The sequence below is a fragment of the Pogoniulus pusillus genome, chromosome 4 (assembly GCF_015220805.1).
Source record: "Pogoniulus pusillus isolate bPogPus1 chromosome 4, bPogPus1.pri, whole genome shotgun sequence".
NCBI classification, from domain to species: domain Eukaryota; kingdom Metazoa; phylum Chordata; class Aves; order Piciformes; family Lybiidae; genus Pogoniulus; species Pogoniulus pusillus.
In genome coordinates, this window is record NC_087267.1 from 27,259,263 (window position 1) to 27,272,302 (window position 13,040).

Below are 13,040 nucleotides of genomic sequence, written 5' to 3' on the forward strand. Positions count from 1 at the left end.
TTGCTCTTTTCCCCTGCTTTTGTTCCTTTTGGAAAGCTCATTCACATCAATACAGTGTCTCCAATGACTGCCGTGTTTTCCTTGCAACAGACCTCTTTAAACATTAGGAAACAGGTTTTTGTTTCTCATTCAGTGTTCTAAGGTCCCAGTCACGGTCCAGTTAAAAGGCTATGGGCCCATCTCACGCTGATCACAGAAATGGTCACACCTTACTTGCAGTGATATCCTAAAACAACAGGATTCGCTGAACAATTTGGGCAAGTTGTATGCTGATTACTCCCACCTTTTCTGCAGTGTTGAATCCCTGGGGATCATCTGGGATTTTACCAGTGAGAAAAAGCAGTTGATATGTCTCTTCACATACTGGCAGAAATGAGGTAAGCCTTGACTGAGAGAAGAAAAAAACGTAAGCAGAAAGCAGAGGGTTTTCAAAAGACATAGTCTAAGGAAGGAGGTAAGTTGCAGATGAAAGCAAGGAGGGAGTGGAGAGGAATGTGGCAATTGAGGAATGGAGGGGTAGAGAAAGCCAAGGAGTGAGCCAGAGAAAATGATCCCCAGCATTGCTTAATTGGTATTCACAGTCACCTCCAGAATCTATTTGATGTTGGAAAACATTCTTCAACTTCTCTCCTACCTGCTTGTGTGCAGAACTCTACTGATTAGTTATCTTTATACATAACTTTGAAGCTGGAGAAGGCCATCCAGGTAAAATAACATAATCTACATTTGCACCTGGAAAGAATTAAAAATGCCTTTTGTCTGTTTTTCAGTGATTTCCATGACAGTTCATTCTGAAAATCAGTTTCTGCTTTAAAGAGAAATCACTGTCCCTCAGAGCTTTTATCCTGGAAAAAGGTGCTGTGACTCCTGCTCACGGAAACAAAACTTTCATTCTACAAAATCACACATCATTTGTCACCACATCACTCACAATGAAAGAACGAGAGCTCGAAGAAGTTTCATGAAGTTTAGTATGTCTTGACATGTCCTCAAAAGAAAAGCTTGGTTTGCTAAGAATAAAGACTATTTTGTCCTGTCATTAGTGACACCCCCTAACAATCTTTATTTTCATTAGCACTTGTACTACTTAGGGGAAAAAAGAAACAAAGGGATCTGGAAACTGGAAGGATTGAGGGATAGTATGTATTTGTTATGTTTCATTTTGCCACTTTTTCTGTACATCTATTTTATTATTGCTGTGGGAATGCAACAAAGTGCTGATGGCCAGAACAAAAGGCTGTGTAAATTCCATTTATGATCATACTACCAAGTCTTGTCTAATCAAAAGTTACTTTTTCTTCTAGTCTGTTTTTGCTTGAGTTCTTGCCAAAAATGCTGCTGTCTGTCCTTACAAAATCTACATTAACTCTCAGGTTTGTTTGAACTGGTATGAGATAGACTCCACAGCCTGTAGTTTTTTCATAAATTTGGACACTTCTCATCGAGGTATTTGAGTACTTCTCTCAATTCTGTGGTGCTATTAATTTCACAGCAACAGAAAGCAAAAAAATTGCTTTGATCTCTGTGTTCACTAATGGTGTTCGGTGTGCACCAGATCGCACTGTGTTCATGCAAAGCCCAGGCTGCTATAGGCCTATCAAGTTCTCCTGAGCAAGTCAGGAAATCATGAGGATGCTCTGAAAAACAGCTACTATGTGTGGCCACTAAGACCTCTGTATTTCCATGTTATCAGAGCTTTCTCTTCCCAAGTCTGGCCTCCAAATTCAATGAGAGGCACTGGAGTCACTTCACCTTCTATAGAAAGAGATGCTTTTCTACCTCACTCTAGGACTACACTCCACAAGCAAGCCTATCAAGTACAGACCTGCCCAAAGAATAAAGCTCAATGAAGCAAAACATCTAAAAATCATACAGGTAATTTACAGCAATGCTAGAACTAAAACTTGGAACCTTATGTGTGGGCCTTCACTACAACAGGCTATCCTTTCCCATGGATCTGTCTATGAACATGCTACCTGGATCTCCCGTGCCTTCAAACAGGTAACTCAGAGGTGTTCCTGGGAAAATTCAGAGCAATCTTTGTTGTTATCTTGCTGCATGAAACTCACTGACACTTTGATGTGCTACCATTACACACATCTTAAGTCATCTGATCTTGCTGACAGCTATAAGTCAAAAAGCTTTGGCATCAAGTTTCACAGCTTTTCCTGGGAAAGAACCAAAGCAAAATGTTTGTGTGCTATTGAAATGACTCTTATGGCAAGGACTTGCTTGTTTCATTTCACTAGTATCATTTTCACCACACATTCAGGATTATTGTACTTTTCAGAAAGTTCTATGTTTTACTCTACATGTCATCACATCTATTTTTATTGTAGTCTCATTGGTTTAAAGCAAAGAACTGTTGAGGAGAAGCCCACCTTTGGATACTTGGGTAAAAAATCTTATGTTTACTGCTATAGAGGACAATAGCACTGGAAGTGATATTTGCAATCACAAAGCTCAGCAGAGACTGATTCTCAAACCTGCTTATTTTTATGAAACCACATCAACTCAGTCAATTTGCTAAGAATTGTTAAAGTTTTAAGGCTTGGCTGGGACCTTAAATACAACTGTCAAGCTTACTTTGCAGGTTTGTTTGTTGTTGTTGTTTTCATTCATTCCCCTTCTATTTGTAAATGCAAGAACTCAGAATAAAAAGTATAGCATGTCCACTCTTTCACTGGCAAACTCAGAAGGTGTGATCGCGTAATAACATCCCTCCCTCCCCCTGAGAACTGTGAAACTTTGTCACAGCATGAGTATTTCCTGGAACCCTTTTTTAAGTTCAGAAATAAACACATTTCCCATGGAAGTTTATTCAACTGCTATTCAAAGAATATCAACTCATAGGGTTGTTTCTTTCCAGTTCTGTGCTTCTAACTCGTGTAAACATTGTGTTCTTCACGTTGTGGGAAGCACAAATATTATTATAATGAAGAACGAAAGCCAGTAGGGAATGACTACCACCACTGGTGATGACTTCCCTGGCAAATACCAAACTGTTTTGAGAATATTAGTTGATAACTTTTCAGAAGTATTACATAATCTTATTTATAGAATACTATGAAAACTGGCAGGTTTTTAAATTGCTGTTCACAGACATATAAGTTCACAGAATTTGGAATACATGCTCTGATATAGTTCAATTCAACAACCATGATGTTTACCATGGAAGTATGAGATGCATAACAGGGGTCAGCTTCTTTTCAAATGCACCATGAGAGAGAGGTGTTTTTTTTCCATGAAATAAGAAGTGTACCAGAAGGCACAGTGTGAGCTAGGAAATACAGCCTCTGAAAGTGACGACACATCCAATTGCTTCTCCTCTCTGTGAGACAAGGATATCTGAGCCCTGAACTTAGAAAGAGCTGGGAGAGCCATCAAATGTCTTGTCAGGACTTAGTAGTCCTTGTTTTTTATACCTGAGTGACATTCAGGACCTACCTCTCCCTACTCTTGTCACTTAGGCCATATGTTGTTGACCCTTGTTGTAGACTGAAGCATTTCAGCCATCATGTAGTTCTGTCTTAAAAAGGAGATTGTACTGCCTGAACTCTCCAGGCTAGTGTTGAATTCTCTTACACATCTATGAATTCTAATCATGCCAATCACACTGGAGACAGATTATTCGTAACCTGAAAACAAAGGTTATATATGTCATGGGACGTATGGACTGTGCTGGGTTAACACAGCTCCCTCTCCCCACAGAAGTGAGGGAAAGTAGCGCAAAAAAAAACCAAAAAACAACCTTCAGGGTGAGATTACCAGTTGAGACAAAAAGATTTTACTGTAAATGAGATAATAAAATGTACAATTACCTTGGCCTATTTGCAGAAAAGCACAGCAAAATGTAAAAGCAGCAGCAGAAGCCAGCAACCTACCCCACCTCCCCACTCACAGCGTGCCCAGCAGAAAAACACCAGCATCCCAAGCCTGCAAAACCCAGAGCAGCGACTGGAACAGGAAGCCTCTCATGTTACAACCTGAATCTAAGTCAAATGATACTTTGCTTCAGCCAGGACTTTTATTTTGAAGCCAGCATGTCACAGAATGGTATAAATATCATCAGCACATTCAACCCAATCTATGACATTGTTATTGTTTGAAGAGCACTGAGCACACCCCCATGACAACCCACTTCATTTAGCAAATTGGTTATACCTTTGCTTTTATAGCCTACTAACTTTATAGGAAGAGACTAGAGAATCATAAAACCATAGAATCATTCTGGTTGGAAAACACCTTTGAGTCCAGTCGTTATCTAATTACTAAACATGGCACTAAACCACATCCCTCAGCATCACATCTATGTATCCTTTAAAACACCTGCAGGGATAAGGATGTAATCAGCTCCCTGGGCAGTCTATTTCAGAGTTTAGTATCTCTGCCAGTGACCAAGTTTCTTCTAGTATTAAATGTAAACCTCCCCTGATGCAACTTAAGGCCATTTCCTCTGGTCATATCACTTGTTACTAGAGAGAAGCGACTGACACTCACCTTGCTACAACCTCTGTTTTGTGTCTGTTTGGCTTTGAGTATTTAAGCTTTACACACTTTTTTTCAAGAGGGATGTACATGTATGTATTTGCATTGTGCTAGTTTGAAGCAAGCTAGAATGTTTTGGTAAAAGAACTAGATAACAGGCAGTGAAATGAAAAACAATTGTGTCTACTTCTCTCACAGTCACGCTGAGAACTCTGGGAAGAAGAAAAAAACATTCTCCATTTTGTTTCTCACTCTTGCTTTTGCCTTAGACCTGGTCACATCTCATTAACCCTGCTCCTACTAACCTTGCTCCCTAACCTTTTGGCTGCACCTCTTTTCTTCCTGAGAACTGGGGTAAGGTTGAGAGGGCTGGGGGGAGGTGTTGGGGTGGTTTGAGAGCCCCTCCTGGGGACTCAGGTTTCTGGGAGGGGAGTTGTGCTTTTGTATTGTTTATCCTTTGTATATTTCTGTATATAATTGTATATAACTGTATATATTGTAAATAGCTGCTTGTAAATTCTGCTAGCTGTAAATAAATTGCTTCATCTATATTCCCAGGGTCCGTCTGAGTTAGCTGGGGCAAATTCAAAAGTGTGGGGGGGCGGGGTAACCCCCAAACCATCACATTTTTAATTGGCTTTCCCAACGTGGGGCTAGATATTTCAGTGAGTGGAAATTAGCTCTGGGAATTAAGATGAAGCTAATCAAGCAGCTATTGTATTTGGTTGGTGCATTGCTCTGGTCTGGTTTTGTTTACTTGGCATTTAATTGGATAAAAGGTCAAATTGTTGCTTATTTCATTGATTTGGCTTATAATAAGGCTAAAGCTAAGGTTTCAGATATGTTCTGGAGCTGGGGTGATTTTATTCTTGGTTATGCTGGTTTTAATATCTCTGAGAATATTACCAAGGACATTACAGGAGCTCTGGTGAATAATGTGACAATCAATGGAAATTCTGCTTTAAATATGGCTCTAATGAGAGTTATTCAGCCTAAGACAGGAATTCCAACTGTTTGTTTAGGTACATGCTCGTGTAAAACTGTTTTTCTTCTCACAATTTTTAATATTTGCCTCATGATTTTAATATTCATATTAATTTTGGCATTATGTGTGAAAAATTCAAAACCAGCTTCTGTAAGGACTAGGAAAAATTCTGTGTCTCAGAAGCAGTCTCTTTCACAGCAAAACAAGGGAACACAGTTATCGGCTTCCCCCTTGCCAGCCTCTCCACCCTCCTCTGTAGGTTCTGGGAACACAGCCAGCGTTCCCGCCACTAACGTAAACAATGATAAGGATAACCAAAACAAGCCACAGAGTTTAGCAGGAGCCTCAGGAGCACAGGCAAATACCCAAAATCAGAATGTTCCTAGCAAAAATCAAAACACCTCAGGGTTGGCAGGCATCCCAAGAGGACAGGCAAACAATCCTACTAGTGCTAGTAACGCTAGCCCAGTCAGTCCAAATCCTAATGACACCAGCTCAGCCAATTTGAAACCCCAGCCAGCAGACCAGAACCAAAATCCTCCTGTTAAAAGCAAGGCAGATTTGAACTCACAAGCTCCAGGTCAGACCCCTAAGGATACAAATGCTCCAAGTCAGACCTCCAATAATTCAAATGCTCCAGGTCAGACTCCTAAGGATTCAAACCCTTCGGGTCAGACTCCTAAAGATTCAAATCCTCCAGCAGACACATCCAAGTCTGTTGCTGCTCAGGCCCTTCTAGCACCTGCTAAGGCAAAAGCAAGGACAAAGAGTGGTTCGCAGGAGGATGTAAGACAGGGGACCTCTGGTGATCAGCAGCAAGGAAAAGAGGAGGAGGAGGAGATAGTTAGTCTGCGAGACCTTGTAGATGTGCTGAGACAACAATACTCAAGTGAGAGGAGTGCTGTGAGGTTAGCTGCCAAGAGAGAGGATGGTTCCCATGAGTTTAGGAATGCTATGAGGAAGATTGTGTTAGGCCCGGCACCACCAGAACAACAGGAGGAAGAGGAGGAAGATGACATCCAAGGCTCCAAGGATCCACTCAGAGAGATCCAATCTAATCTAAACCAATATTTACACTAAAACAATATATACACTGATCAGCTCAGGCAGATAGAGGACAGCTTGTCACATTCTGGTATAATCTGTGCCATAAAGACTATGACTACAGAGCTTAAAGATGGTTTTAAAGATACCATGAAAGAACTGAAGGAGGATCTCAAAAACATTACCAATCTGGTAAAGGATACTGTTCCTGCATCATCTGAATGGGTGCATGTTTCTGCGGTCAGGAACAGACGCCCACCTCCTGCAAGGCAATTCCAGCCTAGGAAGAGACAAATTACACTGCAACTGAGAAAGAGATTCTAGCAGCCTATGAGGGAGTGAAAGCAGCTTCTGAAGTGATTGGAACTGAGTCACAATTGCTTTTAGCTCCTAGACTGCCAGTTCTTAACTGGATGTTCAAAGGCAAAGGTTCATCACCACATCATGCCACAGATGCAACCTGGTCTAAATGGATGGCTTTGATAACCCAACGAGCACGAATGGGTAATCTTGATCGACCTGGTCTGGTGGAGGTGATCACCAACTGGCCGGAAGGCACAGACTGTTCCAAACCTCCAGAGGAGAAAATAACTCGTGCTGAGGAAGCTCCTCCCTATGGTGATCTCTCTGATCAGGAAAAGAACTATGCTTTGTTCACAGATGGTTCCTGTCGTCTTGTTGGGAACAAGCGAATATGGAAGTCAGCAGTCTGGAGTCCAACCAGGAGAGTTACCGAAACGAAAGATGGCGAAGGAGAATCCAGTCAGTTCGCTGAGGTAAAAGCTGTTCAACTTGCTCTTGATGCACGGCTGGAGAAAATTCCAGTGAAGGTGCGGCACGTAGATGCACACATGCCTAAGAGCAGAGCAACTGAGGAACATCAACATAACCAGAAGGCAGACCAAGCTGCTAAGATTGCTCAAGTTGATACTAACTCTGAACTTGACATTGACCTTGATTGGAAACACCGAGGTGAGCTGTTCTTAGCTCGGTGGGCCCATGACTCATCTGGACATCAAGGCAGAGATGGAACGTACCGATGGGCTCGCGATAGGTCAATTGACTTGTCCATGGACGCTATCACCCAAGTCATCTATGACTGTGACATTTGTGCTGCTATTAAGCAGGCTAAGCGAATCAAGCCCTTATGGTATGGTGAGAGATGGTCAAAGTACAAGTATGGTGAAGCCTGGCAGATTGACTACATCACTTTACCTCGATCTCGTTCTGGCAAGCAGTATGTGCTGACAATGGTAGAAGCCAGCACTGGATGGTTGGAAACCTATCCAGTTCCACATGCTACTGCACGTAACACCATTGTTGGTTTGGAGAGACAGATCTTGTGGAGACATGGAACTCCAGAAAGAATTGAGTCAGACAATGGTACTCATTTCAAGAACAATCTTGTGAAAAACTGGGCCAAAGAGCATGGTATTGAATGGATCTATCACATACCCTACTATGCACCAGCTTCAGGGAAGATTGAGCGTTACAATGGTTTGCTGAAAAACACCCTAAAAGCCATGGGGGGTGGAACTCTGAAAAACTGGGACAAACATTTAGCAGAAGCTACCTGGTTGGTAAATAGTAGAGGTTCAGTAAACAGAGCAGGACCTGCACAATCAGATTTGGTCCAAACAGTAGACGGTGATAAAGTTCCTGTTGTACATGAGAAGAATCTGTTAGGGAAAACTGTTTGGGTATTTTCTCCTTCGGGCAAAGGGAAACCTGTCCGAGGGGTGGTTTCTGCTGAAGGTCCTGGTCATACATACTGGGTAATGCAGGAGAATGGTGAAATCCAGTGTATTCCACAGAGAAATCTAACTTTAGCTGAGAGAGTTTAAATTCAAGCTGTTAGGAGTTTTCTGTTCTAGGTAACATCGGTGCCCAACACTGAGAGAGTCTACGATAGAATCTACAGTACGTGAGCACGAACCCAACATCACCTGGGAGTCCCTGTTCTGAGCTTTTGAATCACCTACATCTGATTGAAGTGTGAACTGAACTTGTATATATTGTTTTAGTGTAAATATTGGTTTAGATTAGATTGGATAATTCTCAGCGATACTCTGAGCGAAGTAGACAAGGGGTGGATTGTGCTAGTTTGAAGCAAGCTAGAATGTTTTGGTAACAGAACTAGATAACAGGCAGTGAAATGAAAAACAATTGTGTCTACTTCTCTCACAGTCACGCTGAGAACTCTGGGAAGAAGAAAAAAACATTCTCCATTTTGTTTCTCACTCTTGCTTTTGCCTTAGACCTGGTCACATCTCATTAACCCTGCTCCTACTAACCTTGCTCCCTAACCTTTTGGCTGCACCTCTTTTCTTCCTGAGAACTGGGGTAAGGTTGAGAGGGCTGGGGGGAGGTGTTGGGGTGGTTTGAGAGCCCCTCCTGGGGACTCAGGTTTCTGGGAGGGGAGTTGTGCTTTTGTATTGTTTATCCTTTGTATATTTCTGTATATAATTGTATATAACTGTATATATTGTAAATAGCTGCTTGTAAATTCTGCTAGCTGTAAATAAATTGCTTCATCTATATTCCCAGGGTCCGTCTGAGTTAGCTGGGGCAAATTCAAAAGTGTGGGGGGGCGGGGTAACCCCCAAACCATCACATGCATAGATTTACTTTCTTCCCAAGAGTGCCTAAACCATATGGAACAAACCCAGTATATATACACACAAATGCAAACACAACAGTTGAAATTGTATGTTCCTCATGCCACATTGAAATGACATTTCTAACTGTTAGATTTGGCATTTATATCACACTCTTTGCATGGACTGCATGCAAACATGCCACTGCAGTGACAAATAAGACTTAATAATATTGCATATTTAAAGTGGTGATGATGGTTGGAAACATAAAAGAACTCTAAGCAGCAGAAGCCTGACCTCACCTTTCTTCAGGAAACAACAATGTTAACTGCCTGGCCTATACATGTTCTAGTACATAATTCTCTCTTTGCTAATCTATTACTTTTTCTAACTATCAAATAGTAAAAAAAAAACCCAAACAATAAAAGGGAAAGTACACTAGACCATGACTTTCATAAAGACATAAATTTTCACTACTTCAGCATGTTTCCACAAGGTTTTGTGAAGAAAGAAGTAGAATTTAATTGACCGTACTGTTGAGTCAGGGGTCTTGCATACAACACTGCTATACTGTGCCTAATGAGTCACCAGCTTTCTTTAAACCTCATCTGGTTCAGGTGGTGCCAGACTGCAAACTGATCATGGAAGTGGTTCCATTAGACTCAGTGCTCTAACAAATCTGTGAGTTCCAGATGTGCCAGCAAGACTCCTGAAGAAGTTCCAGGTGTTTCTCACTACCTGATTGCTCCTTTTCTCATCTGCAGAAAACAGAGCTGTAGGCAACAGGAACAACTGGTGACAGAGTTCACAGATGTAAAGACTGAAAACCAGTGAGTTCACAGCAGTTGTGTCTTAGATAAACTGTATTTTACAAATGAGTAATGACATGAGTTTGTACATTTTTTAGAGAAAGATTATGAACCTCTAAGGATCCTACTCACAATCTTTATATCAGCCTGTCAAGTACAGTGAATTGTGCATCTGTACCTTGTATTTTGACTATGACATCACACAAGAGATATGCAAGCTATGTAAGAAAGACTATTTTTCTCCTCAAATTACTAGTTTTCAAAGACAAGACAAAAATCTTTTCCTCTATTATTTGCTGAATAGGTTAGAAACTCATAACATAGTTTTGTATAGTTTTGCTTGTAGTAACTTCATGCATATATATCTGTAATCCACAAGTCTACAAATTTTTAGGTTTTATACATACAATTCATTCTATTAAAGGCATGAGACTGTTGATTTGAATGAAAATTAAATGTAAATCTAAGAATTACCAGAAAACTAGGATCTATTCAAGAGGGAGGAATGGACTAACAGAAACCTTCTGAAATTCATTAAGGATGAATTCCTCCCTGCAGTTGGGAGGAAGAGGCCTTTGCAATGATACAGGCTGGTGACTGAACAGCAGCTCTGTGAAGAAAGCCCTGTGAGTCCTGGTGGGCAGCGATATGACCACAAGCCCTGGCAGCAGAGAGGGCCATCAGCCTCATAAGCTGCATTGGCAGCATCAGAGCTGGAAGATCAAGGATTCACAGCAGGGTGTGACATGAGGGCAAGAAACAGCAGGCATAAATTGGAAGAAGGTAAGTTCAATCCAAGTATACAGAAAACCATATTGGATGAGGACAGGTGCCAAAAGAGGTTGCCACCCTTAAGAGATTTTTCAGGAGTAAGGCAGCTACTCAAAGGTTATGCCTGCCTCTGCTTCAGCAGATGGTTGGGTAAGGGGCATCCTGAAATCTCTTCCAAACTGAATTTTCCTGTTTCTAATATTATGTTTGTCGTGTCCATAACAACGTTGTTTTTATGATCAAGACACCCTCAGTTGCTTGTCCTTTTCAAAAGAACACAGTGTAGATTTGTTTAAAGAGTTATATGACCTATTCATCAGTTTTACTTAAGTACAATCAGGCCCATATAGTTAAAGAAAGCTGGATTTTGGCCCCCACCGTCAGTACAGTAATTGTGTCTGACATCGCCGCTTCCCAAAGCACTCAACCCAACAACTTCTTGGAAGCTTAAGAGTACCCTCTGGTGGCTTAACGTGAAAGTTGTGAAATTCTGCAGCACATCTTCCCCAGTCTAGCACAGCTGTGCATTTGCATGGGGCAAACAGCTGTGCAGCAACATTTATCATCTACAAAGGGAATGCCTGAAGCAACATCACACCATGCCTGCAGAGAGTCTTCATTCCCAAGCAACTGGAATTCCAGAGCTGTCATATCATTAGGATGCTTGTCTTGTTAAATAGACTGTCAACTGCCATTTGCATGAAGAGCTTTAACATAAAATAAAGCTTATTCTGGGTACACTGTTTGTTTTCAACGGGAACAGTGTGCAGTGAATTGATAACAGAAGTATGTCCTCAAAAAAGGAACAGCTTGTGTCTTAATGACTCATTTTTCTCCTTCGCCTGCCAGCTCAAGGGAAGAGTTTATCCACCTTCTACAGCTCACACTGCAAGCAAATTTCTTCTTGCAAAGTTGTCATCAGGTAGGAAGAATTTATTTTAAACTTTGCATATATTATAATCATAGGATCACAGAATGGTCTGGGTTGGAAGGGACCTCCAAAGGTCATATAGCTCAACCTCCTCTGCAGCAAGCAGGGGCGTACTCAACTAGATCAGGCTGCCCAGAGCCCTGTCGAGCCTCACTTGGAATATCTCCAGGAATGGGGATACTGTGTGATAGGAGATATTGTATGATAGGAGACAATGTATAAAGAAATACTTTAAGGTAGATATAAACATAAGCTTTTAGATATATAGATGAGTAAATGTAAAAATGCAGCTGAGACCTAATTCTTTATTTCCTAACCTGATTACTAAGGACAAGATGCTGCTTCAGTCAGGCTCTTGGACACATCTATTAAAGAGCTCCAAGAGACTGCCATTAAAGGTGGGTACCACACCACCCCTTTCTGGTGGTTGCTTCATACATCCGTTAACTTCTCACATTCCCTCTTCATTCCTGGTGATGTGTGATTTTTCCTTTTGCCAATGCTGAGCAGCCACAGCTAACTTTGCTGTAACTTCATAAACAAATAAACCAGTAAGTTTCTTAAAGTATATTACAAAGACACTAAAGGAATGCACTCCTAGAATAAAACCACTGAATTTCCCAAGAGCAAGTTAAACTCGATCTTAGCACTGAAAGTATGTTTCCTTGCTGCCTAGTTATGGTTAGCCATTTTCATCACACAACTGAATTTCATATAAAATTGTCAGCTGTTGTTATGCTTTTCTAAATTGCAATTTATGACCTTCTTTGCTTCGGTGCTCAAAATGTGACACTGCCTACTCCAAGAACCAGAAAAATCGAAAGCAAACTAAAAACCTGCATATTTGTTAAATGTCAAAGATGAGTCTCAACTTCTTGAATCTGTTCCTCTTCCAGGTTTTGCAAGGCAAAGGTCTCATATAGGACTATCTCCTGTGTTTGTACATTACCTCAAAGAGGTGAGGTCATGATCATAGCTGCACATGCAGAGTTCTCATTTATTGTGTTTGCCATTAAAAAGAATCACTGTCGAATGAATACTTGGCAATGTGTTCTGATACATAAAATAATAGGGAATGGTGGCAAAGACATTACCTCAGCAATTTTCTAATTAGATACTGCATTTCCAAATAGCACAATGAGAATTCCATACTGGCAAGGGAAGAATAATATTACCCACAAGGCCTCTCCTATTAGAATCTTGAATAATTGATTCACACATCTCTTTTTTGGGCAGCTCTTTACAACCAGAACAAAGCCACCCAAAATACATCATGCAAGTCACCTTACAGGTGTTTTTTTTTTAATTAGAAATAACTTCTTACAGGTAAAAACCAACAGCATCCAGCTCAGATTCCTTGAAAACACACTGAAAAAGTTATTGTGAAGCAGCAGTGATTTAAGGCACCTTTTTTT